Source organism: Capricornis sumatraensis, chromosome 13, assembly GCF_032405125.1.
Source record: "Capricornis sumatraensis isolate serow.1 chromosome 13, serow.2, whole genome shotgun sequence".
Classification (NCBI taxonomy): domain Eukaryota; kingdom Metazoa; phylum Chordata; class Mammalia; order Artiodactyla; family Bovidae; genus Capricornis; species Capricornis sumatraensis.
Window position 1 is genome coordinate 25,895,747 of NC_091081.1, and position 19,329 is coordinate 25,915,075.

General features: G+C 40.0%; 1 pseudogene; it reads left to right on the forward strand.

The window, feature by feature from the left end:
* Positions 1 to 559: 559 nt before the first annotated feature.
* LOC138089538 (nucleophosmin pseudogene) lies at positions 560 to 17,180 on the forward strand (annotated as a pseudogene).
* The last annotated feature ends 2,149 nt before the right edge of the window (positions 17,181 to 19,329 follow it).

Below are 19,329 nucleotides of genomic sequence, written 5' to 3' on the forward strand. Positions count from 1 at the left end.
AAATTTGAGACCCCATGTTCATGACTTAAGATGTCGAATTGCCTATTTTACAAGGATGAGTGAAAGGTCATAGGATCTGTCCAGAGTTTCATATACACACTCACATGCATGTGCACACACACACACACACACACACACACATAATGTGCCAACAAAATAAAGCAATTTTCTCTGTAGGTTACCTCTATTCAAGATAGAAATAAAATTTGCAGAGCTACCATTTTCTTTCTTCTTTTTTAAAAAAATATTTCTTAATATTTCCCTCTTTAATCAAAATGTCTTTCTAAACTAGGCGCCTCATAAATTCCAAAGTTCTAATCAGAGAAATCAATGATTAAACGTGTCGAGTCCGTTCCCTAATGTTGTTTGCCTGTTTCAAAGTGCTGCTGCCATCTCAAGAGGATACCTGCTTAAATGCTCATTCAGTTGAAGCGTACAAGAAGGTGCTCTGCTGTGGGGCATATCAGGAGATGCCAGGGAAAAAAAATCTTCTTTTAAAAGCAGTGAGATGTGAGTGGCTTTTCATACCTAAACAGACCTGACAGCTAAGTGCGTTAAGATGAATATTTGCTTCAGGAAATACACGGTACAGAAGAGGAAAGAACCTTGGGTGGAGCCAGACCTCTGGGGTCAAGATGAATTTGTCTATACTGTTTCCATTGGGTTTCCACTCATTAGTCCTTGGGTGAGTAATATGGGGGCAGTTTATGCAGTTGTCATGGATTACCCTTTTAGAATATTCTCCAAGGGATCGAAGTCCCCAAATTTCCCACAACATATACTGAGCTCTGGAAGAAGATCACTTTGAGTCATACACCAAAGAGCTAGACAAGAGTTGCCCATGGCAGCTGTTCTCTGTACACCCTATTACAGTACTTCTCAAACTGAACTCCTGCCTCCATTGATTCTGTGTAAGTGAAACTGGAAAATGATGCTTAACAGAAAGAGTTCAAAAGTAAAACATTTATTTGACATAATACTTATAGCTTTGTAAAATTTTTTGAGTATCCTTGCTCTCAGATGCTGACCTCAATTCTCTCTTCACTGGGAAATAGAAGCGATTAAAAGAAAATTTCCACAAGCAACTACTAAAATATCCACCCACATTCTCTGCATACCCACCTCTTCCATGGATAAAATTTTCCTAAGTGTCAGCACCTCTCTGTGTATACTACATCCCTTGTCTAACCAAAGATATTGATATACCAACTCTTATCTCCTACACCATTCATTTTTCACTGTCCTTTGAGTCATTTCTACCACTATTCAAACATGCTATTATGTGTCTGATCTTAAAAAGAAAGCACTTATTCGGACCCCACTTTCCCTGCCAACGCCCTTCTTTTTTCCCTTCCCTTCCTCCTGGACTGGTAATTCTACTTTTCCCTCGGGGTTAGTGTTGGAGAGCCCCCAAACTGAGTCCTTGGCCTCTTCTTCATTTACCGTTTCTCCTTTAGTGATTCCATTAAGTCCCTGACTTCCTCATCATTTATATGCTGATAACTCCAAAATGTAGATCTTCAACACGAATCTCTCTCCCAATTTCTAGATTCATAGTCAATTGCTTCCTTCATATCTTCAGCTGGACATCTAACCTCTCAAATTTAACAGATCCAAAACTGAACTCTTGACTTCTTGAATTCTGCTCCAACAGCAGCCTTCTCCATTTCATCTGGGGAAAACCATCTTTCCACTTTTCTCAGGCGAAAACCTTTAGGGGTATCCTCGATTTTTCTTTTTCCCTAATACATACAACCAACCAGAAGACTGCACTGGCTTTACCTTCAGAGTCTGAGCACGTCTTACCACACCCCCCACTCTCTGATGGTCCACGCAGTGTCCTAGCTCATCTGAATTACTGTAACAGCCTTCTATACGTCTCCCAGCATCCATTGTTGCCCTCCATTGTCTTTTGCAGTATAACAGCCATTAATCTGAAACAAACTCTGTTATTCCTCTGCTTAAAACCCTGCAGTCCTCAGCATCTTCTTCAAGACAACTGCCTCAAGGAGGGCCACTGCAGTCTTCAGGCTGAAAGTGACTAGCTTCCCTAGTCAGAGAGGAAAAGAAGGTTCTACTAACAAAGTAAGCAGAGCTTAGAGGTACATTCTACAGCTACGTTAGATTCTACATGTCTCCATTCTAATTTTCAGGGTCTACTACTTCACAATAAATGCCATCAGTTCAACATAAGAGATCCTGAAATGTTCTGATATCAATTTATTGCTTGAGGGTAGCTTACTATGTTGCATAGGTTTCAATAAACAGTGTTTTTCTTGTCACTACTTTTTTCCTAGTTTGTGATTGAATTTGACACCCTTGTTAAACCAAGAGTTGTTTGACAGGGTGTTTTTAAACTTCTAAATGGTATATGTATTTAAAAACTATTCTACTCCTGTTAATGTCTACTTTTGTGAGACTGTTGTGAGACAGTATGTTATGTATTGCTTCTTTTTTCTTGAATGTGTTAAAATTTTATATGTGTTCTAATACACAGACAACTGAATATAACTATTTCCTGTGTGGTTGGGAAACAATCACATGCTGTACTTTTACATATAGTTAATATGTTGATTTTGTTTATCAAATTCTCTCTAGCCTTCCATATTTTGTATTGACTTAATTTGTCAATTTCTGACAAATGTACATTAAGGGGGAGAAATACCTGTTGTGGCTCTCATCACATGCAGAGAAAAAACCCAAGTCCTTACAGTGGCTGCAAAGCCCCCCTGACTCATTGCATCTCTGGCCTCTTTTCCTATCCTCCTCCTCCTTCTTCACCAATATCTCTCTTCCAGCCAGAAGCCTGTTTGCTGCTCCCCAAACATGATTTTGCTCTGTGTTCCCTCTGCCTGGAATACTCTTCCCCAGAATCCACCCAGCTAACTCCATCACCACCTTTAAATCTTTGTTCAAATCTCACCTCTTCAATGAGAACTACCCTCTCACGTTATGTAATACACAATCGTTCCCCACCAGCAAATGGCAGTTTCAATCCCCTCTTCCCTGCTCTATTTTATCCTCTTTTCCATAGCATTTATATCACCCTTTGACCTACTGTGTCATTACTTATTTTGCTTATTCATTATTGTCTATCTTCCCTACTTGAAAGTAAACTGTGAGAGACAGATGTTTGCCTGTTTTGTCAACTAGTTTATTTCAAAACCCTGGAACTGTGCCTGGCACATAGTAAAGACTTTGTAAACACTTGATGAATGAATGCTCTATCTCTGAGCAGAAGCTTTCGTTTTGGTCACCCTTTCTGAGAATGTTCATTGCATTATGAGACCTTTTTCAACTCTCTATTGGGAAAAATAAATAACATTTTATATGTGTTCCAATGGGTCATTAGCCATAGGTCTTGTTATGAGATCACATCACAATGCATCTATTTGGCAGTTATTTACTTTAAAAGTGTAGCAATTTAGTTAATATGAATGTATGTTATCATTACCAAAAAGACCACACACAACCAGCATTTCTTAACTCTTTATGGCTTACTGCTATCATGGCCCAGAAAAAAAAATGTATGTACACATATTTTCTTTCAAATTCATAGTCTAAGGAATCTTGACTCTTCTTCATGAATCTCTAGGCATGCACAGATGTCAGTAAGAGCCTCTGTGCACACATACACTCACAGAGGCATGTACAAACACTTGGGATGTAACTTGCATGGACTCTCTGATTCCAATCTTTTTCTCCAGTACTCTTTAACTTTCCCCTACATCTTACCAAGTTGTTTTTTTTTTTTTTTCCTGTTTATTGAAATGACTTTAGAGTGTTTCAGTTTCACAAAAAGCGTGCAAGTACAAGACGACCACATGAAAATCCCACGGGAAAGACATTGTGTAAATTTTCACTTCAAAGCAAACGAAATGCAAAATAAGGGTATGGAAATAATTTCTTGGCTCATAAATATTCAATAAGCTTTTGGGTTGATGGGTGTCAAGTGGAAAACTTATAATGTACTGTATTTAGAAGTAAAATACATAGTCATGCAATTCTTTGTGTGACAAACTATTAATCCACCAGTTATATTCCTTATATTCAGAATGCCTTATTTATTTGTATACTGTTAATTATAATTATAAAAGGCAGTTCTGGTTGTGGTCTCTGAGCAATTGTTTACTATAAGAAGTTTAAAAGCCTACCTAGGGGAAATAGGCAGGCTCTGTTTGCACTATAGACAAGTGGTTTTTGCAATATCTGAAGTATATGAGGCTCTTCTGTGCGACTTTACAATTATGTATTGTAGTTTTCCTGACTCAGTCACATCCCACTGAATCAGAATCTCCCAAGTGGTGCCCAGGCATGTAATTTTGAAAAACTTACAGATGAATCTTTGAAGACAAATTGAGAAGCCCTGCACAGACAGTAAGATGTATTTCTTTCTTTCTTTCCAGCTTGTATTTTGGGGTAACACCTGATTTATGGAAAAGTTGCTAAAATCAAACAGAATGTTCCCATATACTTTCATCCAGCTTCTCCTAACCTTAACAGTCATTTGTCAAAACTAAGAAGTTAACATTAATTAGTTCAGTTCAGTCACTCAGTCATGTCTGACTCTTTGAAACCCCATGGACTGCAGAACGCCAGGCTTCTCTATCCATCACCAACTCCCAGAGTTTGCTCAAACTCATGTCCATCAAGTCGGTGATGCCATCCAACCATCTCCTCCTCTGTCATCACTTTCTCCTCCTGCCTTCAGTCTTTCCCAGCATTAGGATCTTTTCCAATGAGAAATTAGTGGCTGGATGGCATCACTAACTCAATGGACGTGAGTCTGAGTGAACTCCGGGAGTTGGTGATGGACAGGGAGGCCTGGCGTGCTGCGATTCATGGCGTCACAAAGAGTCAGACACAACTGAGCGACTGAACTGAATTGAACATTAATTGATGAGGAATTAACATTAATACATGACCTCTAATTAATCTACAGACTTCATTTGGATTTCACCAGTTTTTCCACTAATATTCCTTCTGTGTCCCAGGATCCAGGGGACCACATTGCATTGTGTCTCCTTAGTCTCCTTTATCTGTGAAAGTTTCTTACTTTTCCCAACGTTTCATGACCTTGACAGTTTTGAAGAGTACTGGTCAGATATTTTGTAGAACATCCCTCAATTTTAGTTTATTTACTGTTTTCTCGTGACTTGAGGGAAGGATACCCCAGAGGTAGCACGCCCCATTCATCCTGGGGAACATAATAAGGAACATAATGTTAAAGCCACTTATCAACCACTGGTGAGGTGATCACATGATTAAGGTACGGTTTATTCGTTTCCTCCGCTGCATAGGGACAACTTTTTTCTGTTTTCTAACAGCGCTCATTAGAGGAGTGGTGCTACGTCTACCTACACTAAAGGAGAAGAGAATTAAGCTCTCCCCCTCAGAGAGGGGAGTGGTGTCTATTAATAGATAAATTATTTGAAATTCTTCTGTAAGAGAGATTTGCCCCTCCCACCTCATTTATTTAATTAATCAACCATTTATAGTAGTATGAAAGTTGGAATTTTTAAAAAATTCTTTGAGATATAATTCAGTTCTCTCTCTTTGCTGAAATTTGTTCCACCTTTGCCGATTTAAAGCTCTTTCAAGTTGGTTCCTGTGTCCTTTTGAAATGCTCCATCTTTTTTTTTTTTTTTTAATGCAGTGCCTCTCTTTTTGGCACTGTGACTGCTCCAGGCTCATCACTAGTTTTCTGTGACCCAGGACTAGAATCAGACATTTCTCCAAGGAGTTTTGGTTCCTAGTGTTGGAAAATGACTTCTGGAAACCAGGTCTAGGTGCTGGTGTGCTTGTTGCTACTAGGGGTTCACTGCTTCTCGGCCCTCTCAAAGGACAGAGCTAGGAAATATACACATGTGTACTAACTCATGTAAATACACATATCAGTAATTCTTTTGTATCCATCTGTTCAAGTATCAAACTACGCATGCATTCATACTGATGTTTCCAACTCTAATCTATTGTCAGGCTTATTTCAGCCTTCTTTACTTATTTGTCACTTCTGTCCCTTCCAGTTAGAAACCTGATCCCATTATCTGCAGTTTATTTACATACTTGTTCATTCCTTATATACTTGTAAAGTAGTCTCACAACTGCTAACCCATAACCCTGTAAGAAATGAATTTCCCAACTAGAGTACAGTGTTATGTATCATTCTTTTCATTTTCAGTTTTATAGCATCTAGTAAAAACACTATTTTCCAAAGTTACTTAGAGCAGCTCCTTTTAATCCCACCAGTTTACCTTTAAATAATATTTTTGCCTTGTTACACAAGTAACATATGCTCAGTATAGAGATATGAGCAAACAAAAATAAGAAAATACAACTCATCCCAATACTATGACTCAGTAATAACAAGATAAGCACTGCTTACATTTTGCTGGACTATGTATAGTATGTTATCTTTACTAATATTAAAACTATTCTTTATATTCCTTTGTATGATTTTTTTTTTTTGCCTAACACTATGGATCTTTAAGGAATTATAGATTTATAGACATAGGCATCTACTGTTAAGTTTTATGTTATAAAGGCCACTCTGGTGATATGGAGAGAATACATTGGAAGTGGAGAAAAGGAACCAAGTACTGAAATCAGAAACACTAATCCATAAGATAGAATTATTTAGACTGAGAGATAATATGTGACATATTTAGAGGGACAATGGGAATAGTTGCATTTGAGAGGCATTCAAGATAGCATTGCCAGGATTTTAGCAAATGATCAGATATTGAAGTGAGATAGAGAGAGAGAAGTTGAAGAACTCTGACATTTTAAGATAGAACAGATCCATCAGCAGTGATGACATTTACCAATGTCCATAAAGCAAAACGATGGGTTTTAGAGAGAAGGTGATAGTTTTATTTTTACACATACTGAGTTTGAGATGCTTTAGGTCTTCCAGCTGGAGCAGTTCAAGGATCAGTTGGAAGTTTGTGTCTGGAGCTCAGATAAGAGGATTAAACAAGAGGCAGAATTTGTAGAGAAAATTTTGGAGTTCATGCCAAGAGATTGGGTGAAAGTCAGGGTGATCTGTAAAGCTGAGGAAGAGAACAAGAAAGACTGTTGGAAACCTAATAACGTTTAATATTTAGGAAGAAGGAAGACGAATCAACAAAATAAAGAGAAGAAAAGGAAAAACGGTCAAAGAGCTAAGAAGAAGACCAAAGGCAAGTTGTCTCTAGAAAGTGAGAAGTGTGGAGACTTCAGAGGACAGAGTGGTCAGCTGTGCCAGTGCTGCAGTCCAAAGATGGGAAGGTGTCCAAGGACTGGAGAGGGCAAGGATGCCAAGATAACACATCAGCTCTCCTTCCAAGGATGCAAAGGTGAAAACAAGCCAAATCATAGGCTGGTATCTTGAGGAGACATTAGGATAGATGAGAAGCTTTGTTTCCTTTCTTTTTCTCCTTTTCAGCACTGCAGACATTAACAGGCCACAGGTTGGAGGAGAGGAGGCTTTCCCAAGTCTGATGTCCAGGTGAGTCTCCTGCACTCTAAGTGACCCTTATAGATGAAAGGCCTAGTGAGAAGTTATTGCCAATGTAAAGAAATTGGAAATTCTTAGTGTGGGTTAGGTGTGGGCAGGGCTCACAGAAAATACTGTAACTCTTCACCATTTACACACAGAAACATACAGAAGGCAAGAACAAATAATCAGTAAGGTTACTTGTTTAAAATGGTGTGTGGGGGGGCTGTTGTATAACACAGTTAAAGCTACAGTTAGAAATCCTGAGATTCCTTGAAGAGAAACATAATGAAACTTTGTGCTTTTTACCCATGATATAGTTTTTAAACTCAGTTTATACCGTGCAAGTTGTTCAAGAACAATAATAGGATGTGTTTCCTGAGGGTTTAATACGTGTAATGAACTTGAGCATGAATGGAACTCCAGTTAACCACGATAATACTGTGAGAAAAATCTAAGCCTCAAAAGAAAAGTCTACATTTCATTGCTTGTGTGGGAGTAAATGTTTTAGGTATGTCTAAACAAACAATTTCAACTTATTTATTTATGCTACATTTTATAGAAGAGTGCATTGAAAACATAAACAACACTGAACTGAAATAAGGGCTGTTTATTAAATGGCTCTTTTCAAAGATAATAATGTGAGTCACAGAAGTTAACTGTTCCCTTTTATAATACAACATGGAATTTCTTTTGATGTGAACAAAGATACAATTATTTACAAGTAAAATAAATAGAATTTTTAATTTTTAAAATTAAGATAAGAAGACTGATTTATATCAAACTCTGACTGAATACAGATAGAAAATTCTACTCTGTCCTCCACACTTGCTATACTACTATACTATTCTGTGCGTGCACGCTCGGTCACATCTGCCTCTTGGCAACCCTATGGACTATAGCCTGCCAGGCTCCTCTATCCATGAGATTCTCCAGGCAAGAATACTGAAGTGGGTTGCCATTCCATTCTCCGGGGGATCTTCCCAATCCAGTGAGCAAAGCTGGGTCTCCTGCACTGGAGGCAGATTCTTTACTGTCTGAGCCACCAGGGAAGCCCACCACTGTAGTATACTCTCGACCCCATGGACTGTAGCCTATCAGGCTCCTCCATCCATGGGATTTTTCCAGCCAAGAGTGCTAGAGTGGATTGGCAGTTCCTTCTCCAGGGGATCTTCCCGACCCAGAAATTGAACCCAGGTCTGCCACACTGCAGGCAGACACTTTACCGTCTGAGCCACCAGGGAGGCCATACTTATTACAGTGTAAGTATATTCTGTAGAAGAGCCTTCATGGTGAGGAGTGAGAAATAGAGCTGAGTGCCAACCCCAATTCTGTTGCCAAATGGCAGGTCACTTGCGGTCTCTGGATTTTGATCAGAGTACCTTTTGCCAATTGTTTGATTCCAGTCCCCTATATGAAACATGTGGTTCCATTTTCATTTCTGGAAATCAGAGAGATAAAATCTTCTGATGAGGTGACTAAGGCAAAAAGAAACCCATTGACTTACTGAAGACAAAGAACGAAGATAAAAGACAGACTGTCTCGGTTCATACCAGCACAGTACAGTGGCTAACAGCAAAATCTAAGGGTTGGGCTGCCTGAGCTGGAGCCCAGGGTAAGTTATTTTACCTCAACACCCCCATCCTAAAAACGGGCTAATAAAAGACCTACTGCTGAGGGTTGTTGTGAGACCTGAGGAGTCAGACAAAGAAAAATGCTTAAAATAGTGCCTACTACATGTAAAAGACTCAAGAAATGTTAGTTATTCATATTATTTGCACTATCTTCCTCATATTTAACCTTAAGGGGCTTAAATTTCTTAGTCAAACACAATGTAGATTAAACTACTCAAAAAGTCAGTCAACCAAAGCCAGATGCAAGTGTTAAGTGGCCTGAAGAGTACACAATTTGGGAAGATTATGAACACAGCAAAGCCCCTGTCAGAAGGCAGGCATTTGAGGATCCTGAAGTGTACTCATGATCAGCATCCTTTTCTATCCATCCTCCTCTGCCCTCCACCATCACATTATAGAACACAGCATGTTACTATGCCTTGTAAACTCCCTGGTTGTAAAACAGAACAAATGTAGAAATTCTAGTCCTGACTCCACTGAGAGGTTCTTGGATCCTCTACAACTCAAGGCTGAGACACTCACAGAATGTTTGAAGTTGGAGAGACGAACTGGATGTTTTTATTATGAAAGCATGCTTTACGTGCAGGCCCACAGGCCAGCTCTGTAGTTTCTGGGTCCTGACGTCCAGGAGGAGCACACGGGGATGGTGAGGCTGCCAAAGAGCAGGGCCCCAAGCAGCTGCATGCGGTGCAAGTGTTGAGAGCCAGCTTTCTCAGACAGTGCTTGTATGGATGGCTCAAGTTACCCAGTGCCTGGGTGATATGAGCTGTTATTTATTCTAAAAGAATAGAACTGAGGTGGGAAAAGAAGAGGATAACAGTAAAAGAAAGGGAAAGCAAACGACGTTTCCTGCTTGTCCATTGAAAAGGCAAGGAGACATTTTCCTTAATGACTTCGCTCTGACAGGACAACACTCCCTTGAATACTTCACTACAAGGCAGTGAAAGGAGAGCCAGGCTGCAGGAGAGCAGGAGCATTTGAAGGCAAACAAATGCAGAGAGTTTTCTTTTTAAAAAAATTTTTCCTAGCAAACCATCCAAAACCCATGCAGTTGTAATTATTTATCTACACTAAGCAAGCTTAATCATGAACATACTAATAAAATTTCCTCTCCCTTTGTGGCGGTCCAGGCAAGGGTAGTGTTATGAAAGAAGAAAAAAGGGAATATTGGAATTATCTTTATAGATCATCTGTAAAATCCTTTTGAAGAAAGCAGTACAGCTCAGTGATTAACATGGCTTGGCTCCATCTCTTTTCAGCTGCATCCTGGATAACGGGTAAACCTTTCTTAACCTTAGTCTTCTAGAATGTGAAACAGAGAGGAACAAGGCGCCTGTCTCATGGGAATGCTAGGGAGGCTGAATGAGACAAGACAAACCAAGCTCCTAGCAAGGCACCTATTAAGTGCTCTAAAAGTGCAGTATGAGCATTGGACTATTGGGTGTGACTTGATACTTTCTTAATCCAACATATCAATCACTTCAATAGTCAAAGCAAATATAATCTGAAGCTTTCTTAAAAGCTGTTGTTTAGTCACTCAATCGTGTCCAGTTCTTTGCGACGCCATGGACTGTAGCCCACCAGGCTCCTCTGTCCATGGGATTTTCCAGGAAAGATACTGGGGTGGGCTGTCATTTCCTCCTTCAGAGGATCTTCCCAACCCAGGGATCGAACCCATGTCTCCTATTTGGCAAACAGATTATTTACTATTGAGCCACCAGAGAAGGCACAACAATAAATACACTTTTTTTTTCTTTTTTTGATTGTTAGCTTGCTGTTCCCCAAATTATAGCTTTGTGCTTTTAATTTTTAAAATGTGGAAAATCACCAACTGAAGGCCTCCAAGTTGAACATTTCCATAGAACACCAGCTATGGCTGAAACTGCTTTAAGAAATAGTGCTCTCAGATGAGAACACAATGTTTGGAAACTTGTCATTAATATCCTGTTAAAGCCTGAAATCTATTCTTGGGAGGATACTCAGATCTGTTGCAGAAGTAGAGTGAGGTCCTTGGCCCTGAGAAGTTTATCATTTAATAGAGCAACTGGCTGTAGACAGAATCACATAAATAAATGTAACAGAAGCACATAAGCAAACATTTATACATAGCTGAGCACAGCTGCTTAGGTTTACACAGGTGCAAAATAATATATCAGGGGAAATATTTTTAAATGGTTATTATAGTACTTGGCAACTAGCATACAGAGCAGTGTAAGTTTTGAAACTGCATAGAACAATATACACATGGTCTTCATAGTTGCTAAAAATATGTGGAGCCTAAAGAAGCTCAGAGATTAATGCAGAAGCAAGGATTTCCAAATTTGAGGAAGTGAAAGGCAAAGGAGAAAAGGTAAAATATACCCATCTGGATGCAGAGTTCCAATGAATAGCAAGGCGAGAGAAGATAGCCTTCCTAAGAGGTCAATGCAAAGAAATAGAGGAAAACAATAGAATGGGAAAGACTGGAGATCTCTTCAAGAAAATTAGAGCTACCAAGGGAACATTTCATGCAAAGATGGGCTCAATAAAGGACAGAAACAATGACCTAACAGAAGCAGAAGATATTAACAAGAGGTGGAAAGAATACACAGAAGAACTGTACAAAAAAGATCTTCATGACCCAGATAACCATGATGGTATGATCACTCACCTAGAGCCAGACATCCTGCAATCCAAAATCAAGTGGGCCTTAGGGAGCATCACTACGAACAAAGCTAGTGAAGGTGATGAAATTCCAGCTGAGCTATTTGGAAGACTCAGCAGTGGCCACAGAACTGGAAAAGGTCAGTTTTCATTACAATGCCAAACAATGTTCAAGCTACCACAAAATTACACTTATTTCACAAGCTAGCAAAGTAATGCTCAAAATTCTTCAAGCTAGGCTTCAACAGTGTGTGAACTGAGAACTTCCAGATGTTCAAGCTGGATTTAGAAAAGGCAGAGGAACCAGAGATCAAATTGCGGACATCCGTTGGATCATAGAAAAAGCAAGAGAATTCCAGAAAAATATCTACTTCTGCTTTATTGACTATGCTAAAGCTTTTGATTGTGTGCATCACAACAAACTGTGGGAAATTCTTCAAGGGATGGGGATACCAGACCACCTGACCTGCCTCCTGAAAACCTGTATGCAGGTTAAGAAGCAACAGTTAGAACTGGATGTGGAACAACAGACTGGTTCTAAATTGGGAAAGGAGTACATCAAGGCTGTATATTGTCACCCTGATTATTTAACTTATATGCAGAGTACATCATGAGAAATGCTGGGGTGGATGAAGCACAAACTGGAATCAAGATTGCTGGGAGAAATATCAATAACCTCAGATATGCAAGTGACACCACCCTTATGACAAAAAAGCAAAGAAGAACTAAAGAGCCTCTTGATGAAAGTGAAAGAGGAGAGTGAAACAGCTGGCTTAAAACTCAGCATTCAAAAAATGAAGATCATGGCATCTGGTCCCATCACTTCATGGCAAATAGATGGTGAAACAAAGGAAACAATGACAGACTTTTATTTTGGGGTGCTCCAAAATCGCTGCAGATGGTAACTGTAGCCATGTAATTAAAAGACGCTTGCTCCTTGGAAGAAAAGCCATGACAAACCTAGACAGTGTATTAAAAACCAGAGACATTACTTTGCCAACAAAGGTCTATATGGTCAAAGCTATTGTTTTTCCAGTAGTCATGTATGGATGTAAGAGTTGGACCATAAAGAAGGCTGAGCACTGAAGAATTGATTTTTTTGAACTATGGTGTTGGAGAAGACTCTGGAGAGTCCCTTGGACTGCAAGGAGATCAAACCAGTCAATCCTAAAGGAAATCAGTCCTGAGTATTCATTGGAAGGACTGATGCTGAAGCTGAAACTCCAATAGTTTGGCCACCTGATGTGAAGAGCCAACTCATTAGAAAAGACCCTGATGGTGGGAAAGATTAAAGGCAGGAGAAAGGGATGATAGAGGATGAGATGGTTGGATTGCATCACCAGTTCAATAGACATGAGTTTGAGCAAGCTCTGGGAGATGGTAAAGGACAGGGAAGCCTGGCATGCTACAGTCCATGGGGCACAAAGAGTTGGACATGACTGAGAGACTGAACAACAACAATAAATTTGGGGAAGAGCAAGTACAATGAATTCAAAATGAATGGGGCTGAATTGTTGTTGACAATTATTTGTAATTGATATTTGAGCATTTCCAATGTACCAAGAGGGGCTTCCCTGTTGGCTCAAATGGTAAAGAATCTGCCTGCAATGCAGGAGACCCAGGTTCAACTCCTGGTTCAGGAAGGTCTCCTAGAGAAGGAAATGGCAACCCACTTCAAGATTCTTGCCTGGAGAATTCCATGGACAGAGGAGCCTGGTGGGCTACAGACCATGGGGTCACAAAGAGTCGGACATAACTCAGTAACTAACACAAACAATGTACCAAGAACAAGGCTTTAATGAATCTCACAATCCAAAAAGGTTGTGTCCTTGTTACTTCACATTTCACAGACGAGGAAACTGAAACTCTTGAAAATTCAGCGCCTTCGGTGCTAAGTGTCAGTGAGTGCCAGTACTGGCATTTGAACCTGGGTCTGTCTGATTTTAAAACTCCCAGTGCACTGAGACAACCCAGAGGGATGGGTTGGGGAGGGAGGTGCGATGGAGGTTTGGGATGGGGGGACACATGTACACCCGTGGGTGATTCATGTCAATGTATGGAGAAAACTACCTCAATATTGTAAAGTAATTAGCCTCCAATTAAAATACATAAATTAACAACAACAAAAAAAAAACTCCCTCTTAAGTTATTATTCCACTTCCTTGCTGTCATGAACTGAAAAGATAAGAGAGGTAAAAGTGACTAATTTTAAAGCAGACAGACAGTGGTATGAAAGGCTGTTAACTAAGCCTCTTAAAGCTGCAAATGTAGATCATGACAGGACCAAACTGCAGAAAAGAGGAGGGTAGGGGAAGAGGAGCCTTGAGTGAGGAAGAGCCAGCAAGAGGGGCTCAATGGCATACATTTATCTACCATCTAAAGCATTACAGACGAACTCTTCCTTTATTACTAAGCAAATTGTTTTTACCTGAAAACTTTAACTCCCTAACAAACACTGCAGCATCACAATACCACATAGTAAAGAGCAGATCATTCCAAACATGCTTGTAGATAACCATAGAGAGTACTGGTTGTATATTTGGTGAAGTGGTCAAATGGTAGATGAAGTGGAAAACTGTCTGCTGCCCTAACAACTACTCCGTCAAGTTACCTTCTCTGAATGAGTTCCTTGTACAGCATTCTCTGTTAACCTACCCATTAGAGTAAGAGTGAATGTCTCAGAAGGATGGACCTGGACTCAGGTCTCATTGGCTTTGGACTCTAGACAAGCTTCATAAGAGCTCTAGGCATCCTCTCTAACATATGCCGAGGAGATCTATCCTAGGGTTATGGAGAGGACTAACTGAGATGATACATATGAAACACTTAGTATGAATACAATGCGTATCCCATAGTAAGTGCTCAAACATATTGCAAGTGCAAGTGTGCAGTCAAGCCCAACTCTTTGCAACCCCAAGGACTATCGCCCACCAGCCTTCTCTGTTCATGGGATTCTCGAGCAAGAATACTGGAGCCATTTCCTCCTCCAGGGGATCTTCCTGACCCAGTAATTGAAACCACATCTCCTGCATTGCAGGGGGATTCTTTACGGAGGAGCCACTGAGGAAGCCTGCTTTAACATATTAGCTGTTGTTATTAAAGATGTTATAAGATAGGTAAAGCACTTTATAAGCCCTTCAAGGCAGTCAGAGGCATCCTTTCTCTTTGCTACTGAAATTACCAATGATATTCTTCTGTTGAGGATATAAAAATCTACGCTTTAGCACCTCTGAATTAGACAAGCACACTTCTGCTTTGGGTGGTACCACTTATTCATGTGGAATAGAGATCTAGTTAAGCACAATACACTGGAATTCCAGCAGTCAAATCTTATAGCTGCAGTGGTCTGGGGTCAGGGGTGAGGGTGCACTGCTAATCTGAACATTTTCTCTCGGGCCTTTTGTTTCCCTCTGGCTTCTTGTGAAACTGCTTGCTGGGCTCAAATGCAGTCAGGGCTTGCAGTGCAGTTGAATGATGCTCCTATCGCACAGTTGTACAAGGTTTTGTTTGGGTGCTCTTCGATCAAAATGATGTAGGGGTGGAGTGGGGGAGGGAGTGCAATCTACTGCAGCTGTTCATCATTACCCAGATAAGCTGGAGAAGCCTCCCAATTAAACTTCATGTGTAATAAAGCCAATCAGTACATGAAAACAAGAATTTCTCATTTACTGAAATTATATTTGGCTTGTAATTGCTGTCTGGGAATGTTGAGCCAGGTAGAAAACATTAAGAAAATTGTCCTCCTCCCCACAAATTTAAGCTTGGTAATCACTGAAGAAAAAAAAAAAAAAAGACCAAGGACTTCATTTGATAGCCTAAGCTGTTTTTGTTCTGTTTTAAATGTAAGAATAGAAATATACATTATTTCCTCTGCTGTAAAATAATAAACTAAAGCATACTTGCAACTTTAAACCTGAAATAAATGTATGGGGCATATAAATGTTTTCCTAAGTCCTTATGGCTTAAAAATCTAAACAACAGAAATTAATTTGAAAACATATTTTCCTTACATGTATGTTTCATCTTATCAGAGAAAGAAAACAAAGTAAAGAAAATGAAGCGTTTATGTAAATAAGAGATGGACACATCACCATAAAAAATTAATAAGGCCAGTCAAATGATACCATTTTTTGAAATCTTGCTGCATATATATTACTGTACTATCTATGCTGGTCAGGAAGCAACAGCTAGAACTGGACATGGAACAACAGACTGGTTCCAAATAGGAAAAGGAGTACGTCAAGGCTGTATATTGTCACCCTGCTTATTTAACTTATATGCAGAGTACATCATCAGAAACGCTGGGCTGGAAGAAGCACAAGCTGGAATCAAGATTGCCAGGAGAAATATCAGATATGCAGATGACACCACCCTTATGGCAGAAAGTGAAGAGGAACTCAAAAGCCTCTTGATGAAAATGAAAGTGGAGAGTGAAAAAGTTGGCTTAAAGCTCAACATTCAGAAACAACTATGAATAACAAAACATGACTATATATAATTTTCAAATAATGACTGTTCTCCAGAACAGTAGTTGTTTATCTCTGTCCACCTTCTCTCCAACCAAACATGCACCATCAACCTCATGGAAAATTCAGTGAGTGTGGGGATGGACACTGAGGTTCCAGAACTATCTTTTTGGTTGTGAACTAAAGGCCAAAGAAGATTATGATGAATATGAACAACAATTATCTTAAGAACAGTCAGTTCAAGGGCTAGTGCAAAGGGTGAATTGCACACTACTGAAGCAGAGGCAGTGAATTATGAAAGCAGACCACTTAAAGTAGCACAGGCAACTTTGAAAATGTCTATTCAGCCAACAGTTTCCTGTGAGAGCTTTGAAATCACACCACCCGGGATCTTACAGTTGAAGTGTGGTTTAGGGCTTGTGCATATTAGTGCACACACTTAGCAGCTATAAAGGGAGATACAGATTCAAAAGATGAAGAGAAGGAGGATGTGAAACTCTTAAGTATATCTGGAAAACCTTCCTTCCCCCAGAAGTGATATCAAGTTAACAGAAAAAAGTAAAATTTGCTGCTGTTGAAAATGACTATGATGTTGATTTTAGTAATAGAAAAGCTAAAGAAAAAAAAAGCTCCAGTAAAGAAATCCGTATAAGATACTCCAGCCAAAAATGCACCAAAAACAAACCAGAATAGAAAAAAACCTCAAAAACTTCAACACCAAGATCAAAGGTCAAGAATTCTTTAAAAAAATAGGAAAGAACTCCTAAAACACTGAAAGAATCTAGTTCTGTAGAAGACATTAAAGCAAAAATACAAGCAAGTATAGAAAAAGACTATTTGTTTCCCAGAGAGGAAGCCAACTTCATCAACTATGTGAAGGATTATTTCCAGATGACTGGCCAGGAGTCTACTCAAGATCTCTGGCAGTGGAAGTGGAGGATGTCTCTTTTAAAAAAATAAGTTTAAATGGTTTATTAAAATTTTCCATCTAATTTCATTTCTGTAACAATTGACATCTGGCAGTCCTTTTCATAATGAAGAAAAGAACCGTCCCTACCATGTCTGATAAATGTTACCCAGGTTCCATTGCCAAGAGTGTGTTATCCAAAATGCCTAGTTTAGTTTTTAAAGAAGGAACTCCACCCTTTGCTTGGTTTTAAGTACACATGAAATGTTATCACAGGGCATAGGTATAGTGGTAGTAAGACAAATGGAAATGGTGAGGAGACAAATATACACATGAAATAAACTCAAGATGTTAAATAAAAAACCAATCAATGTAATCACTAAATCATGTCTGTCTCTTTGAAACTTCATGGACTAGAGCCTGCCAAGCTTCTCTGTCCATGGGATTTCCCAGACAGGAATACTGGGTTGGGTTGCCATTTCGTTCTCCAGGGGATCTTCCTGACCCTGGAGTCAAACCTGATTTTCCTGTGGCTCTTGCATTCGCAGGCAGATTCTTTCCAACTGAATCACTTTCAGTTCAGTTTAGTTCAGTCGCTCAGTCGTGTCCAACTCTTTGCGACCCCATGCACTGCAGCACACCAGGCCTCCCTGTCCATCGCCAACACCCAGAATTTACTCAAACTCATATTCATTGAGTCAGTGATGCCATCCAATCATCTCATCCTCTTTTGCCCCCTTCTCCTCCTGCCTTCTGTCTTTCCCAGCATCAGGGGCTTTTCCAAGGAGTCAGTTCTTCACATCAGGTGGCCAAAGTATTGGGAGTTTCACCTTCAGCATCAGTCCTTCCAATGAATATTCAGGACTGATTTCCATTAGGATGGACTGGTTGGATCTCCTTGCAGTCCAAGGGACTCTCAACAGCCTTCTCCAACACCACAGTTCAAAAGCACCAATCATTAGCACTCAGCTTTCTTTACAGTCTAATTCTCACATCTATACATGACCACTGGAAAAACCATAGCCTTGACTAGACGGACCTTTGTTGGCAAAGTAATGTCTCTGCTTTTTAATATGCTGTCTAGGTTGGTCACCTTCAGTTCAGTTCAGTTCGGTCACTCAGTTGTGTCCAACTCTGCGACCCCATGAATCACAGCACGCCAGGCCTCCCTGTCCATCACCAACTCCTGGAGTTCACTCAGACTCATGTCCATCAAGTCAGTGATGCCATCCAGCCATCTCATCCTCTGTTGTCCCCTTCTCCTCCTGCCCCCAATCCCTCCCAGCATCAGGGTCTTTTCCAATGAGTCAACGGTTCGCATGAGGTGGCCAAAGTACTGGAGTTTCAGCTTTAGCATCATTCCTTCCAAAGAAATCCCAGGGCTGATCTCCTTCAGAGTGGACTGGTTGGATCTCCTTGCAGTCACCTTGCTGCTGTTGCTGCTGCTAAGTCACTTCAGTCGTGTCCAACTCTGTGTGGCTCCATAGACGGCAGCCCACCAGGCTCCCCATCCCTGGGATTTTCCAGGCAAGAACACTGGAATGTGTTGCCATTTCCTTCTGCAATGCATGATAGTATAAATAATGATATAAATAATGATAGACACACAGAAAGTTGCAAAAATGGCACACAGAATCCCACTAATCTTTTACACAGCTTCCATGGTGCCACCTTATATGACTGTAGTATAATATCAAAACCAGGGAACTGACATTGGTACCATACTGATAACTAGACTACAGTCTTCATTTGACGTTCACTTTTTGCCTGCTACTCAGTTGTGTGTGTACGTGTGTGTGTGTGTTTATAAGCACACGTAGTTCTATGAAATTTAAATCCCCAGAATAGAATTGTGTAACCACTACCAAGCCAGGACACAGAACTATTCCCTCACCACAAAGTGACTCTTTCTGTATACCCCCTTGTAATCACACTCACCTTCTACCACAGTCACTAATCTGTTCTCCATTTTTATTGCTTTGCCATTCCAAGAATGTTATATAAGTGGAATCATATAGTATGTAACCTTCAGAGACTGTCTTTTTCCATTGAGCATAATGCCCTTGAAATCCATCTAAGTTGATACATTATGTCAATAGTTTGTTTTTTTATGGTTGAGTAGTACCACTCCAGTACTCTTGCCTGGCAAATCCCATGGATGGAGGAGCCTGGTAGGCTGCAGTCCATGGGGTCGCTGAGGGT